The 23,934-nt window shown below is 49.9% G+C and overlaps 1 protein-coding gene and 1 pseudogene across 1 annotated transcript in view; both read right to left on the minus strand.

Annotated features, from left to right (window-relative positions):
• Positions 1 to 23,934, minus strand: part of LOC147118795 (uncharacterized) — a 52,360-nt gene that overhangs the window by 24,064 nt on the left and 4,362 nt on the right. The window lies entirely within an intron of this gene.
• On the minus strand, positions 1,664 to 2,341 carry LOC147118796 (uncharacterized; annotated as a pseudogene).

A 23,934-nucleotide genomic window follows, 5' to 3' on the forward strand; every position in this document is an offset into this window, starting at 1 on the left:
AGGAAAGATCAGTGCACTACCTGCCACCAGCTCGTTTAGCTGGGGAAACCACAGACTGGAGACCAAGCCTGGCCCTCGTTTTCGAGTTTCTTTGAGTTATTTTTTTTTTCTTGCTTCTGGCTTCGACCTTCGTCTGAGGAATCGATCCCCTTGAGGTGCTGCCGAATTGCAGGTAAGTTCGTTTCTAACTCGTCGCCACTGTTAGATCCGTGTGTTAATGGAGACATGGAATGCAGGAGTTGATTTAGCAAGTGTTTACTGAACAAAGTCTGGAGGTGAACTAACAACACAAGACGCTACACAGGCTTATATACCCGAGTGGTCACTACTGGTACTACAGTATACAGGGGCTTCAAAAACATAGTTCCTCTTAAAGGTACATACACTACAAGGAGCAGCAGGTGGCTCTACCACAATGAAGCAGGGACTTGACTGTAAGACATTCGCCAAGGACTAACAAGCCGCCAGAGAGATTGATCACGACCTGCTAGATTCGTTCAGTATGGACTATCATTAAAGGAGTTTCCTTATGGACTTTTTAAGAATGCTGTTAAGTCACAGTCACTGACACCATTCTTCTCCTTTCTGATATAAACCAACCCCACAGTTACTGACGCCAATCTCTTCCTGTCTGATATAAACCAACCCCACAGTCACTGACACCAATTCCCTTTTGTCTGATACAAACCAACACCACAGGCCCAGAAAGATTAAACTCAGCCCATTACTTTGACTTGACTTGTCTCCATTCCCGTGCCGAGAGGATTGCTGTATCAGACAGGAGGGGCAACATTTGGGGACTCTCGATTCTCCACCAATTCCCATTCCCCTTCTTTCTGGTAGATAATGGAGGTGCCACTGTGTGTAATGTGCAAGTCAGTAAGAATTGTCAGTGAGGATTAATCAGCACTTTCTAATTGGAGATGTTAAACAGTGGAACCTTTCAGACACTGAATTATACCAAAGATTAATATGGGATTCAAGTAAAATGTATAATTTTACTGTTAACTCATTTCTGATGAGAGTTCCTGAATTAAGGGGAAAAATCACAGACAGCGGTTCTTAAAGGAACACTGCAGCCTCAAGAACACAATCAACTACATATCCAGCATATTAAACTACAGCCAGTTATAGGGGTTATTACATCAGCAGAAACAAAATCAACTATCAGAATGAATAAGGTTCAGTCCTGGATGTGATTAACAGCAGCAATAACAGCAGAATCCAACCCCTGCAGTCACATGTGAACTCGTTGGTGTGTCAGCAGGTGGGATGACTGAGTGAATCCCTTCACACACACGGAGCAGGTGAACGGCCTCTCCCTGATGTGAACCCATTGGTGTGCAATGAGGTTGGATGGACAGGTGAAATCCCAAGCTTATAACTGAGACCTTCCCTGGATACCAAGGGTGGGAGAGGCACTCTGGAAGGTATGGGGAGCTGGAACTTTTCCATGAGAGTAACTGAAGGTATGAGAAATGAAATAATCTAAAGTTAGGAAGGAGAAAAGGCCCCAAAATGGAACAGTCTGTAACAGGACATCAATTAGTCTCCTTTTATCTTGGAGACATCAAATATCGACACACTGTGTTATTTGAAATATCAAAATATTAAACTCCAACCCAGTTCTCGGAGTTATTAACATCAGCAGAAGCTAACTCCAACTGTCAGATTGAACATGGTTCAGTCCTGGCTGTGATTAACAGCAGCAGTAACAGCAGAATCCAACTTAGGCAGTAACGTGTGAACTCGCTGGTGTCTTAGCAGGTCAGATGACTGAGGGAAATTCTTCCCACACAGAGCAGGTGAACGGCCTCGCCCCAGTGTGAACTCGCTGGTGTTTCAGCAGGTTGGATGACTGAGCGATTCCCTTCCCACACTCAGAGCAGGTGAACGGTCTCTCCCCTGTGTGAACTCGCTGGTGTTTCAGCAGGTGGGATGACTGAGTGAATCCCTTCCCACACTCAGAGCAGGTGAACAGCCTCTCCTCAGTGTGAACTCGCTGGTGTGTCAGCAGTGTGGCTGACCGAGTGAATCTCTTCCCACACTTAGAGCAGGAGAATGGCCCCTTCCTGGGGTGAACTCGCTGGTGTTTCAGCAGGTTGGATGAACGAGTGAATTCCTTCCCACACACTGAGCAGGTGAACGGTCTCTCTCCAGTGTGAACTAGTTGGTGAGTTACAAGGAGGAATGACCGAGTGAATCCCTTCCCACACACGGAGCAGGTAAACGGCCTCTCCACATTGTGACTGCGCCGATGGGTTTCCAGATGTGATAGGGAAATTAATCCCTTCCCACAGTCCCCACATTTCCACGGTTTCTCCATGGTGCGGGTGTCCTTGTGTCTCTCCAGGTTGGACGATCAGTTGAAGCCTCGTCCACACACAGAACACATGTACGGTTTCTCCCCGCTGTGAATGGTGCGATGTTTTTCAGGCTGTGTAACTGGTTAAAGCTCTTTCCACAGTCAGTGCACTGGAACACTTTCATTCGTGTGTGTGTGTCTCGGTGCTTTTCCAGTCACACTGATGTTTGAAATCTTTTCCCACAGACAGAAGAGACAAACATTCCTCCTTCCACATTCAAAGGTCGATGATATTCAGGTCCTGATGAATCCAGTGACTCTGTCAGATCTTGATGTGATGTTTGGTTTCAGTTTCCCGTCTGCAAATCCTCCCCTTCTAATACCCTGTAAAAGGAGTTTACAAAAGTCATCACTGTAAGTACAGGATAGAAATTCGCAACAAACAGTTCTAGTTTCTATGGAACATTTTGCCTCTCTTGCTCCCCCAAAGCTGTAAATCCCTGTCCCACACACTCTCCCTCCTCTCTGTGCTGAAATCCAAACCCATTGCATCATCTCCAACATTTCTTTCCTCCACTCCCAGTTTTCCCCCTCCCTCTACTCTGGTTGGGTTCAGTTCTACACCCGCTGTGTGCAGAGTGAGAATAAAATCAATGAGTCAATGATTGTCTCGCCTGGTCACTGGGACCCTGAAGCCTCGCCCACTCTCGATTCCTAGGTGGCCGCACATGCGCCTTGATCCCGCCCTGACCAAGATGGTGGCCAGTGACCCCGCTGACCCGGATGGCCGGGCCTGTCACCGCAGGGCAAACACGGGGTCTGTCGGCTCTTATTCGGGGCCTGAGGCCTACACCAGGTGTTCCTGAAGCTTCCCAGCCCACCCACAGGTCCAATTCCTCCCCGAGCCCACAATCTCCTACCGCCTGCCGGAAGCATGTCTTCTGATTCAAACCATCAAGACCACTCGCACTGCGCATGCTCAGAGCACTGCCCGGTCCTGCGCCTGCACAGTGGGCTCCTGTAGTCATAGATAGGGCACATTCTGCCGCATGGTGGATTCTGGGTGAACACCCGCCATTGAAAGCCACAATTAGTGCAAAGAACATTTTTTATCATCCCATCGCGATTGAGGCCGGAGGGGCAATAAACAAAATTAATTTTAAAAAGCCCCTCAGCCATCGTGCAACCCTTATACTTGCTGGAGTTTAGAAGAATGTGAGGGGATCTCATTGAAACTTATAAAATTCTAACAGGACTAGACAGACTAGATGCAGGAAGGATGTTTCCGATGGTCGAGGAGTCCAGAACCAGGGGTCACAGTCTAAGGATAAGGGGTAAGCCATTTAGGACAGAGATGAGGAGGAATTTCTTCACCCAGAGAGTGGTGAACCTGTGGAATCCTCTACCACAGAAGGCAGTTGAGGCCAATTCATTAAATATATTCAAGAAGGAGTTAGATTTATTTCTTAAGGCTAAAGGGATCAAGGGATATGGGGTGAAGGCAGGGACCAGGTACTGAATTTGGATGATCAGCCATGATCTCATTGAATGGCGGAGCAGGCTCGAGGGGCCGAATGGCCTACTCCTGCTCCTATCTTCTATGTTTCTATGAAATGTGCTTCCAACCACATATCCGCAGCATAACAAAGACTGCCTATTTCCACCTCTGTAACATCGCCCGTCTCCGCCCTTGCCTCAGCTCATCCGCTGCTGAATCCCTCATCCATGTCTTTGCTACCTCTAGACTTGACTATTCCAATGAACTCCTGGCTGGCCTCCCACGTTCCACCCTATGTAAACTTAAGGTCATTCAAAACTTGGCTGCCCATGTCCTAACTCGCACCAAGTCCTGTTTGCCCATCACCCATGTGCTCGCTAACCTACATTGACTCCCGGTTAAGCAGCACCTCAATTTAAAAATTCTCATCCTTGTTTTCAAATCCCTCCATGGCCTCACCCCTTCCTATCTCTGTATCTCCATCAGCCCCACAACCCCCTGAGATATCTGCGCTCCTCTAATTCTGCCCCTGTGAGGATCACTGATTATAATCTCTCAACCTTTGGTGGCCGTGCCTTTAGTTTCCTAGGCCCTAAGCTCTGGAATTCCCTGCCTAAACCTGTCCACCTCACTACCTCTCTTTCCTCCTTTAAGATGCTCCTTAAAATCTACCTCTTTGTCCAAGCTTTTTGTCACCTGCCCTAATTTATCTTTATGTAGATCAGTGTCAAATTATTTTGGCTTAAAAAAGTCCTGTGCAGCTCCTTGGGATGTTTCACTACGTTAAATGCGCCATATAAATAAAAGTTGTTGTTGTTGTTGAAGTACGATGGCCGTCAATTTTCAGTTATCAACTCGTACCTCAGGCCCCGCCCAGTCTGGTGTAATTTTTTTTTTATTCGTTCATGGGATCTGGGCATCGCTGGCAAGGCCAGCATTTATTGCCCATCCCTAATTACATTTGAGAAGGTGGTGATGAGCTGCCTTCTTGAACTGCTGCAGTCCATGTGATGAAGGTACACACACAGTGCTGTTAGGGAGGGGCCCAGCAATGATGAAGGATCAGCGGTATACTTCTAAGTCAGGATGGTGTGTGACTTGGAGGGGAACTTGGAGGTGGTGATGTTCCCAAGCACCTGCTGCCCTTGTCCTTCTAGGTGGAAGAGGTCGTGGGTTTGGGAGGTGCTGCTGAAGAAGCCTTGGTGAGTTGTTGCAGTGCATCTTGTAGATGGTAAACACAGCCACAGTGCGCCGGTGGTGGAGGGAGTGAATGTTTAAGGTGGTGGATGGGGTGCCAATCAAGCGGGCTGCTTTGTCCTGGGTGGTGTCGAGCTTCTTGAGTGTTGTTGGAGCTGCACTCATCTGTGCCTTGTAGATGGTGGAAAGGCTTTGGGGAGTCAGGAGGTGAGACACTCACCGCAGAATACCTAGCCTCTGACATGCTCTTGTTGCCACAGTAATTATGTGGCTGGTCCAGTTAAGTTTCTGGTTAATGGTGACCCCCAGGATGTTGATAGTGGGGGATTCGGCGATGGTAATGCCATTGAATGTCATGGGGAGGTGGTTAGACTCTCGCTTGTTGGAGATAGACATTGCCTGGCACTTTTGTGGCACGAATGTTACCTGCCACTTATCAGCCCAAGTCTGAACGTCGTCCAGGTCTTGTTGCATGCGGGCATGGACTTCTTCATTATCTGTGGAGTTGTGAATGGCACTGAACACTGTGCAGTCATTAGCGAACATCCCCATTTCTGACCTTGTATTGGAGGGAAGCACATTGATGAAGCAGCTGAAGATGGTTGGGCCTAGGACATTGCCCTGAGGAACTCCTGCAGCGATGTCCTGGGGCTGTGATGTTTGACCTTCAACCACCACAACCATCTTCCTTTGTGCTCGGTATGACTCCAGCCAGTGGAGCATTTCCCCCCTGATTCTCATTGACTTCAGTTTTACTAGGGCTCCTTGATGCCAGACATGGTCAAATGCTCCCTTGATGTCTTGGCGGAACCCAAACTGGGCATCAGTGAACAGGTTATTGGTGAGTAAGTGCTGCTTGATAGCACTGTCGATGACACCTTCCATCACTTTGCTGATGATTGAGAGTAGACTGATGGGGTGGTAATTGGTTGCGTTGGATTTGTCCTGCTTTTTGTGGCCAGGACATACCTGGGCAGTTTTCCACATTGTCGGATAGATGCCAGTGTTGTAGCTGTACTGGAATAGTCTTCTCTTTTCCAGGGAAAAGAGCCACTGGCTGCTCAATCTTGCTTGATAGTTGCATCCTCCTAATTCTGGTAACATCCTTGTAAATCTTTCCTGCACTTTCTCCAGTGCTTCAATCACATTTTTGTAGTATGTAGATCAGAACTACATGCAGTGCTCCAACTGTGGTCAAACACAGGATCCATATAAAGTTAACATTACCTCCCTGCTTTTTTATTCTATTCTAGAAATTAATTCCTGTACATTCTTTGCACTCTTGATAGCCTTATCAACGAGTAGATGGAGATAAGGTACAGATCACCCAAGATCGAATTGAATGGTGAAACAAGCTAGATGGACTCAATGGCCTCCTCCTGTTCCTATGTACATCCATTTTATGATCCAAATGATTGTGAACAAAAGTTGTCCCAGCACAGATCCAACTTTTCACTTTCTGCCAGTCCCGTTACTACTTCCCGCTGATTTCTGTTTTGTAGCGAAATTTCCATCCATTCTGCTCACTGGCCCTTGAATCCAAACGGCCTGATTTTGGTCATATTGCAGATTGTGCATACCGCAGGGTTCAGGCATTGTTTTACAAAAAGAAAGTTATATATTATGATATACCTATCAATTCATTCCATGAAAAGCGACGAGTTAAGATTGTAACTATAGGTTTTTATTGGCTAAATAACAGAGCCCACCCTCGTGGGCGATCGGTTCCAACAAGGGAGAATACTAGCCAAGCGGTCACCTTTGTACCTGGGCAAGCAGGCGGAGCCATGGGCGGAGTCAGTTGAGGTAAGCCCAGGTATAGCAGTGTGCGTGGCAAGAGGTAACCTTGTGTAGCAATAACAACAGTGTAAACAGTGATAACAACAGTGTAACAATAGTGAATGGTTGTGAACGGTAACAGTGGTTTACCACATTCACCCCTTGTTTAAAATTGAGTCCGGCGGGGTGAAGTGTACTACCAGTTCGTGTATGTCAGTCTCTCAGGAGGCCTCGTAAGCCTTTCTGATTGGCGCAGCAGCGGCGGCGGTGGTGCAGTATCTGATGGTAATGCTGGTGTCTGCGTGGTCGACGAAGGCTCCTGGGGTTCCAGCATGCCGTCTACAGGAGCTGGATTTGGGGGAGTGGTGGGGGGTAACGGTGGTATCTCGGGGGTGCCCGAGGGTGCGAGGTCTCGCAAGGAGACAGTGTCCTCCCGCCCGTCTGGGTATGCCACATAGGCGTACTGGGGGTTGGCGTGCAGGAGGTCCACCCTCTCGACCAGGGGGTCTGTTTTATGGGCCCTCACGTGTTTCCGCAGCAAGACGGGCCCCGGAGAAGTCAGCCATGTTGGTAGCGAGGTTCCCGTAGTCGACTTCCTGGGGAAAACAAACATTCGTTCATGGGGGGTGGCGTTAATGGCAGTGCAAAGCAGTGACCAGATGGAATGGAGTGCTGCCGGGAGGACTTCCTGCCAGCGAGAGATTGGGAGGCCCTTAGACTTTAGGGCTAAGAGGACGGCCTTCCAAACTGTCGCGTTTTCTCTTTCCACCTGGCCGTTCCCCTGGGGGTTGTAGCTGGTGGTCCTGCTCGCAGCAATACCTCTCGCGAGCAGGAACTGGCGAAGTTCCTCGCTCATGAAGGATGCGCCCCGGTCGCTATGTATATAGTTCGGAAACCCGAATAAGGCGAAGAGTTCGTTCAGGCATTTGATGACCATGGTACTGGTCATGCCTGGGCAGGGGATGGCAAAGGGGAAACGGGAGTACTCGGCAATAATGTTGAGGAAGTACACATTACGGTCAGAGGACGGAAGGGGCCCCTTAAAATCGATGCTCAAGTGCTCGAAGGGGCGGGTGGCCTTGATCAGGCTTGCTCTGTCCGGCCTATAGAAATGCGGTTTGCATTCGGCACAGGTTTGGCAGTTCCTGGTCATGGTCCTGACCTCCTCGATGGAGTAGGGCAGGTTGCGGGCCTTAATGAAGTGGTAAAGTCTGGTGACCCCGGGGTGGCAGAAGTCGTTGTGGAGGGTCCGTAGTCTATCAACTTGCGCGTTTGCGCAAGTACTTCGTGATAGAGCATCCGGGGGGTCGTTGAGTTTACCAGGCTGGTACAAGATATCGTAATCGTAGGTGGAGAGCTCAATTCTCCACCTCAAGATCTTGTCGTTCTTGATTTTGCCCTTCAGCTTGTTATTTAAACATAAAAGCAACCGAACGCTGGTCGGTGAGGAGGGTAAATCGTTTGCCTGCCAGGTAATGCCTCCAGCGTCGTACCACCTCCACAATCGCCTGAGCCTCCTTCTCGACAGAAGAGTGTCGGATCTCAGGGCCCTGGAGGGTCCTTGAGAAGAAGGCCACAGGTCTCCCCACCTGGTTAAGGGTAGCCGCTAGGGCGAAGTCGGAGGCATCGCTCTCCACTTGGAAAGGGATGGACTCATCCACTGCGTGCATTGTGGCCTTCGCAATGTCTCCTTTTCTGAGGGAGAAGGCTGCGCCTGCTTCTGCTGTCAGGGGGAAGGAGGTGGACTTCATGAAGGGTCTGGCTTTGTCCGCATAATTCGGCACCCATTGGGCATAGTAAGCGAAGAGCCCCAGGGTTCTCTTCAGCGCCTTTGAACAGTGGGGGAGGGGAAGCTCCATGAGGGGGCGCATTCTTTCGGGGTCGGGGCCGATGACTCCGTTCTCTACTACGCAGCCGAGGATGGCAAGGCGCGAGGTATTAAACACACATTTATCCTTATTGTAAGTGCGATTCAGCCGTTGGGCCGTACGGAGGAATCTCTCCAGATTAACATCATGGTCCTGCTGGTCGCGGCCGCAGATGGTGACGTTATCTAGATAAAGGAACGTGGCCTGAAGCGCGTTCTGGTCGACCATCCGGTCCATCTCCCTTTGGAAGAGCGAGACTCCGTTGGTGACGCCGAAGGGAACCCTAAGGAAGTGGTAGAGGCGGCCGTTCGCCTCGAAGGCGGTATACTGGCGGTCCTCAGGGCGAATAGGGAGTTGGTGATAGGCTGACTTGAGGTCGATGGTGGAGAATACCCGGTACTGTGCAATCTGGTTGACCATATCAGATATGCGGGGAAGCGGGTATGCGTCCAGCTGGGTGTACCGGTTTATGGTTTGGCTGTAGTCGATGACCAGGCGGTGTTTATCGCCGGTCTTAACGACTACGACCTGAACATGCCAGGGGCTGGTGCTCCCCTCGATGATGCCCTCCTTCAGGAGTCGCCGCACCTCAGAGCTAATAAAAGCTCTGTCCCCGGCACTGTACCGCCTGCTCTTGGTAGCGACGGGTTTACAGTCACGGGTGAGGTTAGCGAACAAGGAGGGGGGCGGGACTTTGAAGGTGGAGAGGCCGCAGGTGGTACGCGGTGGGCGGTTTAAAATTTGCTGGTTGTAGACTGTGAGTGGGGGGAGGGGTCCGCCGTAAGCCAAAGTGACACTTTGAAGGTGGCATTGGAAATCCAGCCCTAGTAGGACGGCAGCGCATAGCTGGGGCAGGACGAGAAGTTTAAAATTATTATATTCCGTGCCCCTAACCAACAGGGTCACTACACAGTAGCCGCTAATGTCTGTTGAATGGGACTTCGCCGCCATCGAGATCCGATGGCGCGCTGGCCGGACAGTGAGGGAGTAGCAGCTCACCGTGTCTGGATGAATAAAACTCTCCGTGCTTCCGCTGTCGAACAGGCAGGACGTGGCGTGGCCGTTTACTTCGATGTCCATCATGGACTTGGACAGATGATGCGGGAGAGCTTGGTCAAGCATGACGGAGGCCAGTGTATGGCTGAGCGAGCTGCTGTAGTCTGCAGGCGAGGCGGTGGTCGGGTCTGGAGACAAAACGGCGGCCGAGTGCAGCGAACAAAATGGCGGCGCCCATGACGTGGGTCACCACGAAGTTGGACAAAATGGCGGAGAAGATGGCTGCCCCCACAACTCACATGAGGCACTGCTGGCGTCTGTGGCCTTGATCAAAGATGGCTGCCCCCACGACTCACCTGAGGCAATGCTGGCGTCTGTGGCCTTGATCAAAGATGGCCGGCCCCACAACTCACATGAGGCAATGCTGGCGTCTGTGGCTTTCCGCCTGCAGGCGTTTACAAAGTGGCCTTTCTTTTTGCAGCCGGAGCAGGTCGCGTTCCTTGCAGGGCAGTGCGCCCTTTGATGTCTCGCCTGGCCACAGAAGAAGCAGCTGGCGGCCCGATCGCAGAGGTCCGCTGCCACAGCGGGTCCCGGGGGGGGTCCCCGATCGATTCCGGGACACTGACGCCATGGTGGGTCCCAGGGGCGGCGGTGCGAGGGGAATTGCAGCCGGAGTCGGGCCCGAGTCCCAGGGTCGCGCAGCACAGTACCTGGAGTACGCCTCGAGGTCCCGATGGGCCACTTCCAGGGAGCGAGCGAGGGCTGCAGTTGTATTCAAGTCGAGGTCCTTTGATTCGAGCAGTCTTTGCCGTGAGTAGTCGGACCGAAGGCCTTTCATGAAGGCATCGCGGATATTACCTTCAGTATTTTCTGCAGCCGTTACAGCTTTAAAGTCACAGTCCCTGCCGAGTGTTTGTAGCGCCCGTAAAAATTCATCTACAGACTCTCCTGGCTGTTGTGAGCGGGATCTTAGGAGATGGTGGCATAGTGGTTAGCACTGTTGCCTCACTGCGCCAGGGACCCGGGTTCGAATCCGGCCTCGGGCGACTGTCTGTGTGGAGTTTACACATTCTCCCCGTGTTTGCGTGGGTTTACTCCGGGTGCTCCAGTTTCCTCCCACAGTCCAAAGATGTGCAGGTTAGGTTGATTGGCTATGATAAATTGACCCTTAGTGTTAGGGGGATTAAATACGTGGGGTTACGGGGATAGGGTGGGATATGTGTCGGTGCAGGCTTGATGGGCCGAAATGGCCTCTATCTGCACTGTGGGGTTTCTGTGATTCTGTGATTCTGATGTCTGGCATACATGGAATTTACAGGGCTCCGGTACTGCTCTTTTAGCAGGTTGAGGGTGTCCTCGTATGTAGCAAGGTCCTGGATGAATGCAAATACTTTAGGGCTCACCAGGGCGGTCAGAACTCTTATTTTGGATCCCGGAGGCACGCCGGATTCTCCCAGGTAGGATTCGAAACAGCTCAGCCAGTGTTCAAAGTCGAGGGCTGAGTTCGCTGCCTGTGGGTTTAGATCCAGGTACGGCGGTCGGAGGGCTCGCAGCCAGGCCAGCTGCTGTGGCTGTTGTAGTTGGTCGTTTGCCATTTCAAAATTTAGCCAATAAAATTGATATACCTATCAATTCATTCCATGAAAAGCGACGAGTTAAGATTGTAACTATAGGTTTTTATTGGCTAAATAACAGAGCCCACCCTCGTGGGCGATCGGTTCCAACAAGGGAGAATACTAGCCAAGCGGTCACCTTCATACCTAGGCAAGCAGGCGGAGCCATGGGCGGAGTCAGCTGAGGTAAGCCCAGGTATAGCAGTGTGCGTGGCAAGAGGTAACCTTGTGTAGCGATAACAACAGTGTAAACAGTGATAACAGTGTAACAATAGTGAACGGTTGTGAACGGTAACAGTGGTTTACCACATATTACTTTTATTTATTTCCCATCCGGCCCCAAACTCGATGGTTTGACAAAAAAATTCTGTTCAACAACTGGAGCTTTCAATGGTGGGATATTTACCCAGACACCCCCGCGTGGCAGAAAGTGCCCTATTATTGAGTACAGGAGCCCAGTGCGCAGGACCGGGTGATGCTCTGAGCATGCACAGTGCCAGTGGTGGCGATGGTCTGAAGTGGAAGAGACAGTTCCGGGTGGCGGTAGGAGATTGTGGGCTCGGGGAGGAATTGAACCCGCGGGTGGGCTGGAAAGCTTCATAAACACCCGGTGTAGGCCTCAGGCCCCGAATAAAAGCCCACGGTCCCCGTGTTTGTCCCGCGGTGACAGGCGCGGCCTCCCGGGTCAGCAACAAAGAGTGGGCAGGGCTTCAGGGTCTCTGATCCCAACCGGGTCCCAGTGCCCGGGAGAAGGAGCATCTTGGGCAACAGGTTTTTAATCACCTTCACCCACTCCCAGGCCGCATGTGATGTTTGTGGCCTAGAGGAGTCCATGGGCCGTGTATATATTCAGTGTGAGAGGTTCCAGCCCCTGTATAGTTACCTGAAGGGGCTGCTCCTCAACTCTTGCTTACACTTTAGCCCCACGCTGCGAATCTTTGCCCGCCCGGTGCGGAGGGCGGTGGGTAAGTGGGAGGATCTTCTGCTGGACCTGCTCTTGGACCTGGTGAAAACAGCAGTTTGTAGGCCCAGGATGAGGGCGGTGGGGGGGGGGGGCGGGGCGGGGGGGTCACTCTGGCTGCCTGCCTGTTTTCCATGGTCAAGAAAGGAGGGAAGAGAGAAAACGGGGAACTACAGGCCAGTTAGCCTGACATCAGTCATTGGGAAAATGCTGCAATCCATTATTAAGGAAGTGGTAACTGGGCACTTGTAAAATCATAATATGATTAGGCAGAGCCAACATGGTTTTATGAAAGGGAAATCATGTTTAACAAGTTTATTAGAGATTTTTGAGGATATAACTAGCAGGGTGGATAAAGGGGAACCAGTGGATGTAGTATATTTGGATTTCCAAAAGGCATTTGATAGTTTTTTTTATTCATTGATGGGATGTGGGTGTCGTTGGCTGGCTAGGCCTGCATTTAGTGCCCATCCCTAATTGCCCTTGAGAAGATGGTGGTGAGCCGCCTTCTTGAACCGCTGCAGTCCATATGGTGTAGGTACACCCACAATGCTGTTAGGAAGGGAGTTCCAGGATTTTGGCCCAGCGACAGTGAAGGAACGGCGATACAGGTCCAAGTAAGGATGGTGTGTGGCTTGGAGGGGAACTTGTAGGTGGTGATGTTCCCATGCGTCTGCTGCCCTTGTCCTTCTAAGTGGTAGAGGTCGCGGGTTTGGAAGGTGCTGTTGAAGGAGCTTTGGCGAGTTGCTGCAGTGCATCTTGTAGATGGTACACACTGCAGCCACAGTGCGCCGGTGGTGGAGGGAGTGAATGTTGAAGGTGGTGGATGGAGTGCCAATCAAGCGGGCTGCTTTATCCTGAATGGTGTCGAGCTTCTTGAGTGTTGTTGGAGCTGCACTCATCCAGGCAAGTGGAGATTATTCCATCACACTCCTGACTTGTGCCTTGTAGATGGTGGAAAGGCTTTGGGGAGTCAGGAGGTGAGACACTCGCCACAGAATTCCCAGCCTCTGGCCTGCTCTTGTAGCTACAGTATTTATATGGCTGGTCCAGTTCAGTTTCTGATCAATGGTAACCCCCAGGATGTTGATAGTGGGGGATTCAGCGATGGTAATGCCATTGAATGTCAAGGGGAGATGGTTAGAGTCTCGCTTGTTGGAGATGGTCATTGCCTGGCACTTGTGTGGTGCGAATGTTACTTGCCACTTGTCAGCCCAAGTGCCACATAAAAGGTTGCTATGCAAGAGAGCTCAGGGAGTTGGGAGTAATATATTAGCATGAAAAGAGGATTGGTTAATGGACAGAAAACAGATAGTAAGGATAAACTAGTTATTTTCCGGTTGGCAGGCTGTAACTAGTGGGGTGCCGCAAGGATCAGTGTTGGGGCCTCAGCTATTTACAATCTATATTAATGACCTAGCTGAAGGGACCGAATGTAATGTATCCAAGTTTGCTGATGATACAAAGCTAGGTGGGATGGTAAGCTGTGAGGAGAACACAGAGTCTGCAAAGGGATATAGATAGACTAGTGAGTACAGACTTAGTGAACATAACCTGGCGATCGAAAAAGGTCGACACAGGCAGACCCGGCTACCAAGAGAGGACAGGATATGCTCTCACTGCAGTCAGGGAGTGGTGGAGACAGAGATGCACTTCCTCACAGCTTGTAGAAAATATCAGGGCATAAGGGAGAATTTCTACCCAAAATTCACAAAAATATGCCCGGAATTCAGAAATTTGAATGACGACCAAAAACTCCCATACCTACTAGGGGAAGAGAGAAATTCTGTAACACTAGCGGCACACTATGTTACAGCTTGCCATAAACAGAGGGACAACCACTAAATATAAGAAAAGAGTATATATAAATTATATGAAAGTATATTTATCCACTCAGGGATATATCTGTTTATACAATGTATGGATAGATCTGTATTTTTGTGAACAAACATGAATGTTTTTCGATGCTTTGGCAACATAAGATGTAACTTGTCATGCCAATAAAGCGTTTGAATTGAATTGAAAAAATTGAGTGGGCAGTAAGGTGGCAGATGGAGTATAATGAAGGGAAATGTGAGGTTATTCACTTTGGTAGGAAGAATAGAACAACAGAATATTTTTTTAAATGATGAAAAACTAACAAATGTTGGTGTTCAGAGAGGTGTCCTCGTACAGGAAACACAGAAAGTTAACATGCGGGGACAGCATTAGGAAGGCAAATGGCATATTGGCCTTTATTGCAAGGGGGTTGGAGTATAAGAGTAAGGAAGTCTTGCTACAATTGTACAGGGCCTTGGTGAGACCACACCTGGAGTACTGTGCACAGCTTTGGTCTCCTGTGCTGTATGTTTCTGTGATTCTAGGAGTTGGCCATTCAATGAGATCATGGCTGACCTGGGAGGGTTCAGGTGAAGGGGAATTTAGAAAGTCAAAGAGAAAGGAGAAGGCAATAGTGCAGGGTAGCGATAGGGGTAATGATAACCAGAGTGTGACAGGAGGAGACAGAGCGTACCAACATAAGCGTGCACCAGCAAATAGAGTCAGAGTAGGGAAAAATGGTACAAAGAAAAAATTAAAAGCGCTTTATCTGAATACATGCAGCATTCGTAACAAGATAGATGAGTTGACTGCACAAATAGAAATAAATGGGTGTCATCTGATAGCCATTACAGAGACATGGTTGCAAGGTGACCAAGGCTGGGAACTGAATAGTCAGGGGTATTTGACATTTCAGAAGAATAGGCAGAAAGGAAAGGTGGGGTAGCTCTGTTAATAAAGGATGGGATCAGTGCAGTGATGAGAAATGATATTGGCTTAGAAGAGCAAGATGTAGAATCAGTTTTATTATGTCCGTGTATAATTGAGACACGGACTGCAGGAGTTGATTATACCAAGTCTTTACTGAATGGAGACAACCTGGAAACTGAAACTACAGAAGCCTGCTAGGGCCTTTTATACAGGGGTGGTCACTGCCGGTACTGCAGTCTGAGACCAGTTATTCCCTTAAAGGTACATACACAACAATTCCTCCCCTTTTAGATAAACAGTACATAACATTCATTTAACAACTAAATAATAACTAATTACAATTACAATTACGGTTGCTAGATACATTGGTTGAAGTTAAGCAATTATAAGTTCAGTCTTTGAGGAGGCTTCCTGATTCTGTCTGGATAACACCTCTTTGGGATATCAGGTTCTTCTGGCAAGGTTGCGTCGGGATCAATGTCGTTGTTTGGTTCGTCTGCTTCCAATATCACCGATTCTGCGGTAGATGCAATTGGTACTTCGGTTTCATCGCCAGGTGTATCAGATCGTGGTGTGGAGTTGACGTTTTCCAGTGACTCTAGAATCTGGTCAGCATGGCGTCTTACAATGCTCTCTCCAACATCCACGGTATACATTAGAGGTCCTTGCCGTGTACAGATCGTTCCTGGCTGCCATTTCTCTGTGCGGTTGTCCCGGGCCAAAACTGGTTGACCTATCTTAAAACTCCTGGTCGGCCTTTCATTCATATTCTGCAACTGCCTGTTCTCCATATCTCTTCTGACGTTTGGCTTAACCAAATCCAAGCGGCATCGTAGTCTTCGATTGAAGAACATCATGGCTGGAGTTTGGTTGGTAACCGCATGTGTCGCATTCCGGTAGGCAAACAAGAAGTTATCCACCTTGTGTTGTAGGGGTATATCTTCATTACACATTGCCTTGATAGCCTTCTTGAATGTTTGAACAAACCTCTTGGCCAATCCATTAGTGGCTGGATGATATGGGGTGGATGTGTAATGCTTAACACCATTGTTCTTTAAGAACCTCCGGAACTCTTCAGACACAAACTGTGGTCCATTGTCAGAGCAAATCTGTTCAGGCAGCCCATTCCTGGCGAATATGGTTCGTAAGACTGTGATAGTTTTTTCTGTGGTGGTTGAGGACATTTTTATTACCTCTGGCCACTTTGAATGTACATCCACCGCAATTAAAAACATCGAGTCCATAAAGGGACCAGCAAAATCAATGTGCACCCTTTGCCATGGAGATGAGGGCCACTCCCATGGATGTAGAGGGGCTTGTGGTGGGGCGTTTTGGACCTTCTGGCATCCTGTACAGCTCTTGGTCATCTCTTCGATTTCTCTATCGATTCCCGGCCACCACACAAACGCTCTGGCTAAGTTCTTCATTTTTACCCCTCCCAGATGACCCTCATGAAGCTCATTGAGCACTCTATCCTTCAATTTGGGTGGAATTACTACTCTGGATCCACACATCAAGGTTCCTCTGCACACTGACAGCTGTTCTCTTCTCGGCGAGAATGCTGGCAGCAGTGGTACGCCATGTGCTGGCCATCCCTTCACCGTTAAATCATAGACCCAGGAGAGTGTCGGGTCATTTCGTGTTTCCTTTTCTATGTTTGCATTCGTCACAGGGAGACATTCGGCTATAGTCGAGTGGAATAACTCCACTGGATCCACTGCCAGTTCTTCTTCCACCATCGGCAATGGTAGGCACGACAATCCATCAGCATTCCCATGCTGTTTAGTTCCTTTGTACTCGATGTCATATTGGTGTGCCCCTAGGAAAAGGGACCACCTCTGTAGCCGTTGTGCCGTCATTATCGGTACGCCCTTCTGAGGGTTGAAAATGGAGATGAGAGGTTGATGATCAGTTAGTAGAGTAAATTTCTGACCGTGCAGGTAGTGATTGAACCTCTTCACCCCCCACACCAGGCTGAGGGCCTCTCTGTCAATCTGGGCGTAGTTACGCTCGGCTGAAGTTAACGAGCGTGACGCAAAAGCTATCGGCCTCTCTGAACCATCAAGGAATTTATGTGACAGTACCGCCCCAACACCGTAGGGAGACGCATCACACGCCAGTCTTATCGGTAGTGATGGGTTGTAGTGAGCCAATACTTCTCTTGAAGTGATTAGGTCCTTACTCTTCTGAAAGGCCCGCTTACATTCATCACTCCATTTCCATGCTACTCCCGTTCGTAGTAGGGTGTTCAGTGGATGCAGAATTGTGGACAAATTCGGCAAAAACTTATGGTAGTAATTCACCAATCCGAGGAATGACCTCAGTTGCGACACATTTTCAGGTGCTGGAGCCTTAACTACCGCTTCAATTTTGTCAGGGGACTTATGCAACCCCTCTTCATCAATCACGTGGCCACAATACGATATCTGTTTCTTAAAAAACTCGCACTTAGGGCGATTGGCTCGTAGCCCATGTTCACGTAGTCGAGTGAGCACCTGCTCTAGGTTGGCATGGTGTTCACTGTCATCTTCACCTGTCACTAGGATGTCGTCCAAGTAACACTGAGTCCCCGGAATCCCTTGCAGGACTTGTTCCATCGCTCTTTGCCATATCGCCGGAGCTGATGCTACTCTGAATACCAGTCGATTATACTGGTAAAGACCTTTGTGAGTGTTTATCGTGAGATACTTCCTAGAGGATTCTTCAACCTCCATCTGCAAATATGCTTGTGCTAGGTCAATTTTTGTAAAATGCTTCCCTCCAGATAGTGAGGCGAAGATATCTTCTATCCTTGGAAGAGGATATTGTACTGTGTGAAGGACTGGGTTCACCGTCACCTTGAAGTCCCCACAGATGCGAACCTTCCTTGGCTCCTCAGACTTATTGTTTAACATTTTCTTCATGACAGGAACGATGGGTGTCGCCCACTCGCTCCAGTCTACCTTAGATAACACGCCTAGATTCTCCAGCTCTGCCTCGACGGCTGGGCGAATTGCATATGGTACTGGTCTTGCTTTGAAAAACTTGGGAATTGCATTCTCCTCTATTTTTATCGAGGCGGTTACGCCTTTAAGAGTGCCCAGTTCTTGTTGAAATAACTCTTTGGCATCAGCTAAGATTGTTGACAATCGTCCAGGAGTGACGTCGTCATCCTTTTTACCAGCCACCGTCAGTGCCTGAATGGAGTGCCAGTCTAAACTTATCTTTCTGATCCATTCACGTCCCAATAACGGCGGTCCACCATCTTGCAGAATGTAGAGATACAATTTCCGTATTTTCTTGCCATTGTATTCGACAGGCACCCTTATTTTTCCTCTGGGGTATACTTTTTGCCCCGTATACGTCCTCAAGACAATGGATGTCTCTCTCAAGGGTATGTGTGAGAATAGCCGCTCGTAGTCTCGTCGATTCATGACGGTTAGAGCTGATCCTGTATCCAATTCCATTTTGACTTGGGACCCTGCTATTGTGAGGGTGACCCAAATGGTTCGGTGATCCTCTTTTGCGATTACGTTGTGAAGTTTGAGACAGCTTAGTCTCTTTTTCCCGGATTCACTATCGCTCATCTGGTCTTCGGAACTACTGTCCATCATCTTTTGTACTTTCCTGTACGGTTCCTTAGTAGCCTAGTAGCCTTTTTGTTGTCGTTGGTCTTCTTCCCAGACCTGCAAACTTGTGCAATGTGTCCCATCTTTCCGTATTACCTGCATATTTTGTCTTGGACCAGCACTCCTTCTGGTCATGGTTTGTTCTGCTGCAGCGATAACATTTTGCAAATCCCCGTGTCATTTCGTGGGTGCTGTATTCCTGTGGCTTTTGTTGAATTTCTGCAGCTCCCCTTGCTGCTGCTTCGTACGATACTGCCACGCTGAAAGCCTTATCTAGCGTCAGCTCTTTCTCTGAGAGTAACCTCTTCTGGGTTCCTTCACTCAGGAGTCCACAGACAAATTTGTCGCGTAAGGTATCTGCCAGTCCTGCTCCGAACTGGCAGTGCTTTGATAGCTTGCGTAGTTCCGTAAGGTAATCCGCATTGCTCTCATTTTTATGCTGATTTCTCCTGTGGAATTTAAATCTTTCTGCTCAAGCAGCGGTGTAGGATTTAGGTGTTCCTGTAGGATAGCAACAATTTCGTTAAAACTCTTCGCCTTCAGTTTGGCTGGAGTAATCAGGTCCCGCAATAGGCCGTACATTCTTGCGCCCATTAAATTTTGCAATACCGATGCCTTTTTCTCATCGGCTATTTTGTTTGCCTCGCAATATACCTCGACTCTTTCCACATACGTAGTCCAGTCTTCTATTGCATTATCGAAGGCAGTGATATCGCCAGTCTTTGGCATCTTGAAAATCTAAGGTGGCACCTCCCGCGCTTTGCCTTCGTCCCCGATGGATCAAAATGGCGCCTCCCGCGCTTTTCCTTCTTCCCCGCCGAGTTAAGCTGGCACCTCCTGCGCTTTCCCGCCGCTGCCGCTGCTGCCAACGCTGTTGCTGGCGATTATATTTATTTTACTATCCTGTAATGGCGACGCCCTATGGTCTTCACGCCTCCCCGATCGTTGCTGCCAATGCCGCTCTCCGCGGTATTTTTATTTTTCTATCGTGCTTCAATATTTGCTCCGTTAATTGAAGAACCGTTCCCGTCATGGAGCGGACCCTCTGGGACACTTCCCTCCCTCTTCTTAGGTCCGAACGCTGCCCGGCTGCGAAGCACCGGCCGCGCCCTGTGTGCTCCACCCTCTCTCTCTCTCTTTGCTTCCCGACTCGCTGCCCGGCCCCGTTGCAGAGCCACCCGATCGAGCTCTAGCCCGCTGCAGCCCAGGAAGGATCAGTGCACTACCTGCCACCAGCCCGATTAGCTGGGAAACCACAGACTGGAGACCAAGCCTGGCTCTCGACAGTCTCTCCTGCACTTTTCAATTCGATGATTTGGAGGGCGGTTGCCCATGGTCGACGCCCATTTCTCGAGTTTCTTTGGATTTTTTTTTCTTTCTTCTGGCTTCGACCTTCAATAACGTCGTCTGAGGTGCTGCCGAGTTGCAGGTAAGTTCGTTTCTTACTCGTCGCCAGTATTATGTCCATGTATAATTGAGACACGGACCGCAGGAGTTGATTATAACAAGTCTTTACTGAATGGAGACAACCTGGAAACTGAAACTACAGAAGCCTGCTAGGGCCTTTTATACAGGGGTGGTCACTGCCGGTACTGCAGTCTGAGACCAGTTATTCCCTTAAAGGTACATACACAACAATTTTGGGTGGAGATAAGAAATAGTAAGGGAAAGAAGTCACTGGTGGGAGTGGTCTACAGGCCCCCTAACAGTAGCTACATTGTAGGACAGAGTATAAATCAAGAAATAATAGGGGCTTGTAAGAAACATCATCTCCCTTTGATTTCTATTTCTGACACCAGGCAACAGAAAAAGGTCATTACAACACGACATAAACAGGCTCTTCAGGAGTGAGACATCAGACTTCAGAACAACACGTCTGCCAGCTCTGGCCATCCTTCTTCTTAGGCAGTCCCTCAGAACCGAGGATGACTTGCTTCCTCATTAAAAATGAGCTAGCAGGTGACTGATGAGTCCAGTGCGGGACCTACAGTCTCTGTCACAGGTGGGGCAGAGGGTGGTTGAAGGGGCGGGTGGGTGGGGTGCTTGAGTTGACGTGCATTCCTTGTGCTGCCTGTGCTTGGCTTCCGCTTGCTCCCGGCGAAGAGACTCGAGGTGTTTGGCGCCTTCCCGGATGCTCCTCCTCCACTTTGTGCGGTCCTGGGCCAGGGATTCCCAGGTGTCAGTGGGGATGTTACACTTTTTCAAGGAGACTTTGAGGGTGTCCTTGAAGCGTTTCCTCTGCCCACCTGGGGCTCTCTTGCCGTGCCGGAGCTCCGAGTAGAGCGCTTGTTTTGGGAGTCTCGAATCGGGCATGCGGACAATGTGACCCGTCCATCGGAGCTGATTTGAGTGTGGTCAGAGCTTCGATGCTGGGGATGTTGGCCTGAGCAAGAACACTGATGTTGGTGCGCCTATCCTGCCAATGGATTGGCAGGAGCTTGCGGAGGCAGCGTTGGTGGTACCTCTCCAGTGCTTTGCGGTGCCTGCTGTACATGGTCCATGTCTCTGAGGCACACAGCAGGGCAGGTATCACTGCTGACCTGTAGACCATGAGCTTAGTGCCAGGTTTGAGGTCCTGGTCTTCAAACACTCTCTTCCTCAGGTGACCGAAGGCTGCACTGGCACACTGAAGGCGGTGTTGGACTTTGTCATCGACGTCTGCCCTTGTTGACAGTAGGCTCCCGAGGTTTGGAAAGTGGTCCACGTTGTCCAAGGCCTTGTCGTGGATTTTGATAATCAGGGGGCAGCACTGTGTGGTGGGGGCAGGTTGGTAGAGGACCTTTATCTTACGGATGTTTAGTGTAAGGCCCATGCTCTCGTATGCTTCGGTGAAGGTGTTTACGATGGTTTGGAGTTCAACGTCTGAGTGAGCGCAGACGCAAGCATCGTCTGCATACTGTAATTCGACGACAGAGGATGGGACGACCTTGGAGTTGGACTGGGGGCGACGGAGGTTGAACAGTTTCCCGTTTGTTCTGTAAATTAGCTCCACTCCAGTGGGGAGCTTACTGAGGGTGAGATGGAGCATTGCAGCAAGGAAGATTGAGAAGAGCGTTGGTGCGATGACACAGCCTTGCTTGACCCCTGTTCATTCGTGAATTGGGTCTGTGGTGGAACCGTTGTTCAGGATCACGGCTTGCATGTTGTCGTGAAGCAGGCGGAGGATAGTGACAAACTTTTGAGGGCAGCCGAATTTGAGGAGGACACTCCATAATCCCTCACGGTTGACAGTGTCGAAGGCCTTTGTGCGATCAAAGAAGGCCATGTACAGTGGTTGGTGCTGTTCCCTGCATTTCTCTTGTAATTGACGTGCGGTGAAGATCATGTCCATTGTGCCTCTTAGTGGGCGGAATCCGCATTGCGACTCTGGGAGGAGCTCTTCGGCCACTGGGAGAAGGCGATTGAGGAGGATTCTTGCGATGACTTTCCCCGTGGCAGATAGCAGGGAAACTGCTCTGTAATTACCGCAATCGGACTTGTCACCTTTCTTGAAGATGGTTACAATTACGGCATCTCTGAGATCCCCTGGCATGCTCTCTTCCTTCCAGATAAGAGAAATTGAGTTCATGAATTCACGCCAGTAGTGCTTCTCCGCTATGCTTTAGTGCCTCGGTGGGGATTCCATCTGCTCCTGAGGCCTTGTTGTTCTTCAGTTGTCGGATGGCCTTTTCAACCTCATGCCAGGCTGGGGTTGTGCTGAGATGGTGGCGGGTAGCATGCTGTGGGATGGAGTTGAGGACACTCGTGTCGAAGACAGAGTCGTGGTTAAGGAGATCTTTGAAGTGCTCCTTCCAGTGGGCACTGACTGCTTCCCTGTCCTTGATGAGTACCTCTCTGTTCTTGGCCTGCAGTGGGGAAGGGCCTTGGGATCTTGGGCCGTAGATGGTCTTGACTGCACTAAAGAATCCACACACGTCATGGTTGTCAGCTAGCTGCTGGATCTCCTGCGCTTTCTCCACCCACCTTTAGGTCGCGAGTTTTTTGTTGGACTTCGGCCTTCAGGCGTCTGTAGAGCTGCTTTCTTGCTCTCGAGTTCTGTTGCTGTTTCCAGATCAGAAATGCCTTGTGCTTGCAGCTTATTAGCTCCTGGATCTCCTGGTCATTCTCGTCGAACCAGTCTTGGCGTTTCCTGGTTGAGTGACCGAGCGTCTCTTCACAAGTGCTGATTATGGAGGCCTTGAGTGCAGACCAGATGCTGTGGGCACTCTGTGTCTCTGCATCACTGGGAGTCATCAGGTTGTTTGTGAGGTGCAGGCTGAATAGGGCTTTCTTAGCAGAGTCTTTGGGTGCTCCAGTGTTAATTTTCCTGCGGCATTGTTTCTGTTGCCGCTGCTGTTCTGGGGCTACATTGATGGAGATGACAGAGCGGATTAGGCGGTGGTCTGTCCAGCAGTCATCGGCTCCTGTCATGGCGCGGGTGATGAGGCTGTCCTTGCGGTTCCTCACTCGGACAATGACGTAGTCCAGCAGATGCCAGTGCTTGGAACGAGGGTGCTGCCATGAAGCCTTGTACTTGTGTCTCTGACGGAACAAGGTGTTGGTTATAACAAGGCCATGTTCTAAGCATTTCAACAGGAGGAGGGTACCGTTGGAGTTGGCTTTCCCTACCCCCTCTCTGCCGATCACACCTCCCCAGAGTGTCTGTGTCCTTTCCAACTCTGGCGTTGAAGTCACCAAGGAGGATCAGCTTGTCGCCCGTTGGGACTCGGGACAGGGCTTGTTCGAGGCTGGAGTAGAATTCCTCTTTGGTCTTGCCTGTGGCTTCCAGTGTTGGGACGTACGCACTGATGACCGAAGCACACTTGTTTCGGGCTAGGGTGAGTCAAAGAGTTATGACGCGCTCGTTAATACCGCTAGGGGAGTCTCTGAGACGCCCAACTGGTTCATTTTTTATGACGAAGCCTACCCCATGGAGACGGCGTTCTTCTTCGGGTTTGCCTTTCCAGAAGAAGGTGTAGCCACCACCTAGCTCCTTGAGCTGGCCTTCCCCTGCCCACTGGGTCTCGCTTAGGACGGCGATGTCAATGTTGAAACGACTGAGCTCCCGGGCAACGATAGCAGTACGGCGTTCCGGTCTGTCACTGTTGGGGTTGTCCATGAGGGTCCTGACGTTCCAGGTCCCGAACTTCATTTTAAAGGGTGGAAGATGCCTGTGCATGAATTCTTTTAACGTGGGGTGGCCGTTGCACACCAGCTACCACACGGGCTTGACAGAGCAAGGTCTTGGTCCAATGGCAAGAGGATCCAAGACGATTGGAGACCGGGCTCTGCTACAACGGCCTAGCACACACACACAAACATACTGCTACTGTCCTCCTCCCTCCTTCCTGCAGGTCCTCTCTGCTTGGGTTTCGTAGGATG

The sequence above is a fragment of the Somniosus microcephalus genome, chromosome 4 (genome assembly GCF_052327205.1).
Source record: "Somniosus microcephalus isolate GS21.2 chromosome 4, FLI_Smic_1.0, whole genome shotgun sequence".
Taxonomy (NCBI): domain Eukaryota; kingdom Metazoa; phylum Chordata; class Chondrichthyes; order Squaliformes; family Somniosidae; genus Somniosus; species Somniosus microcephalus.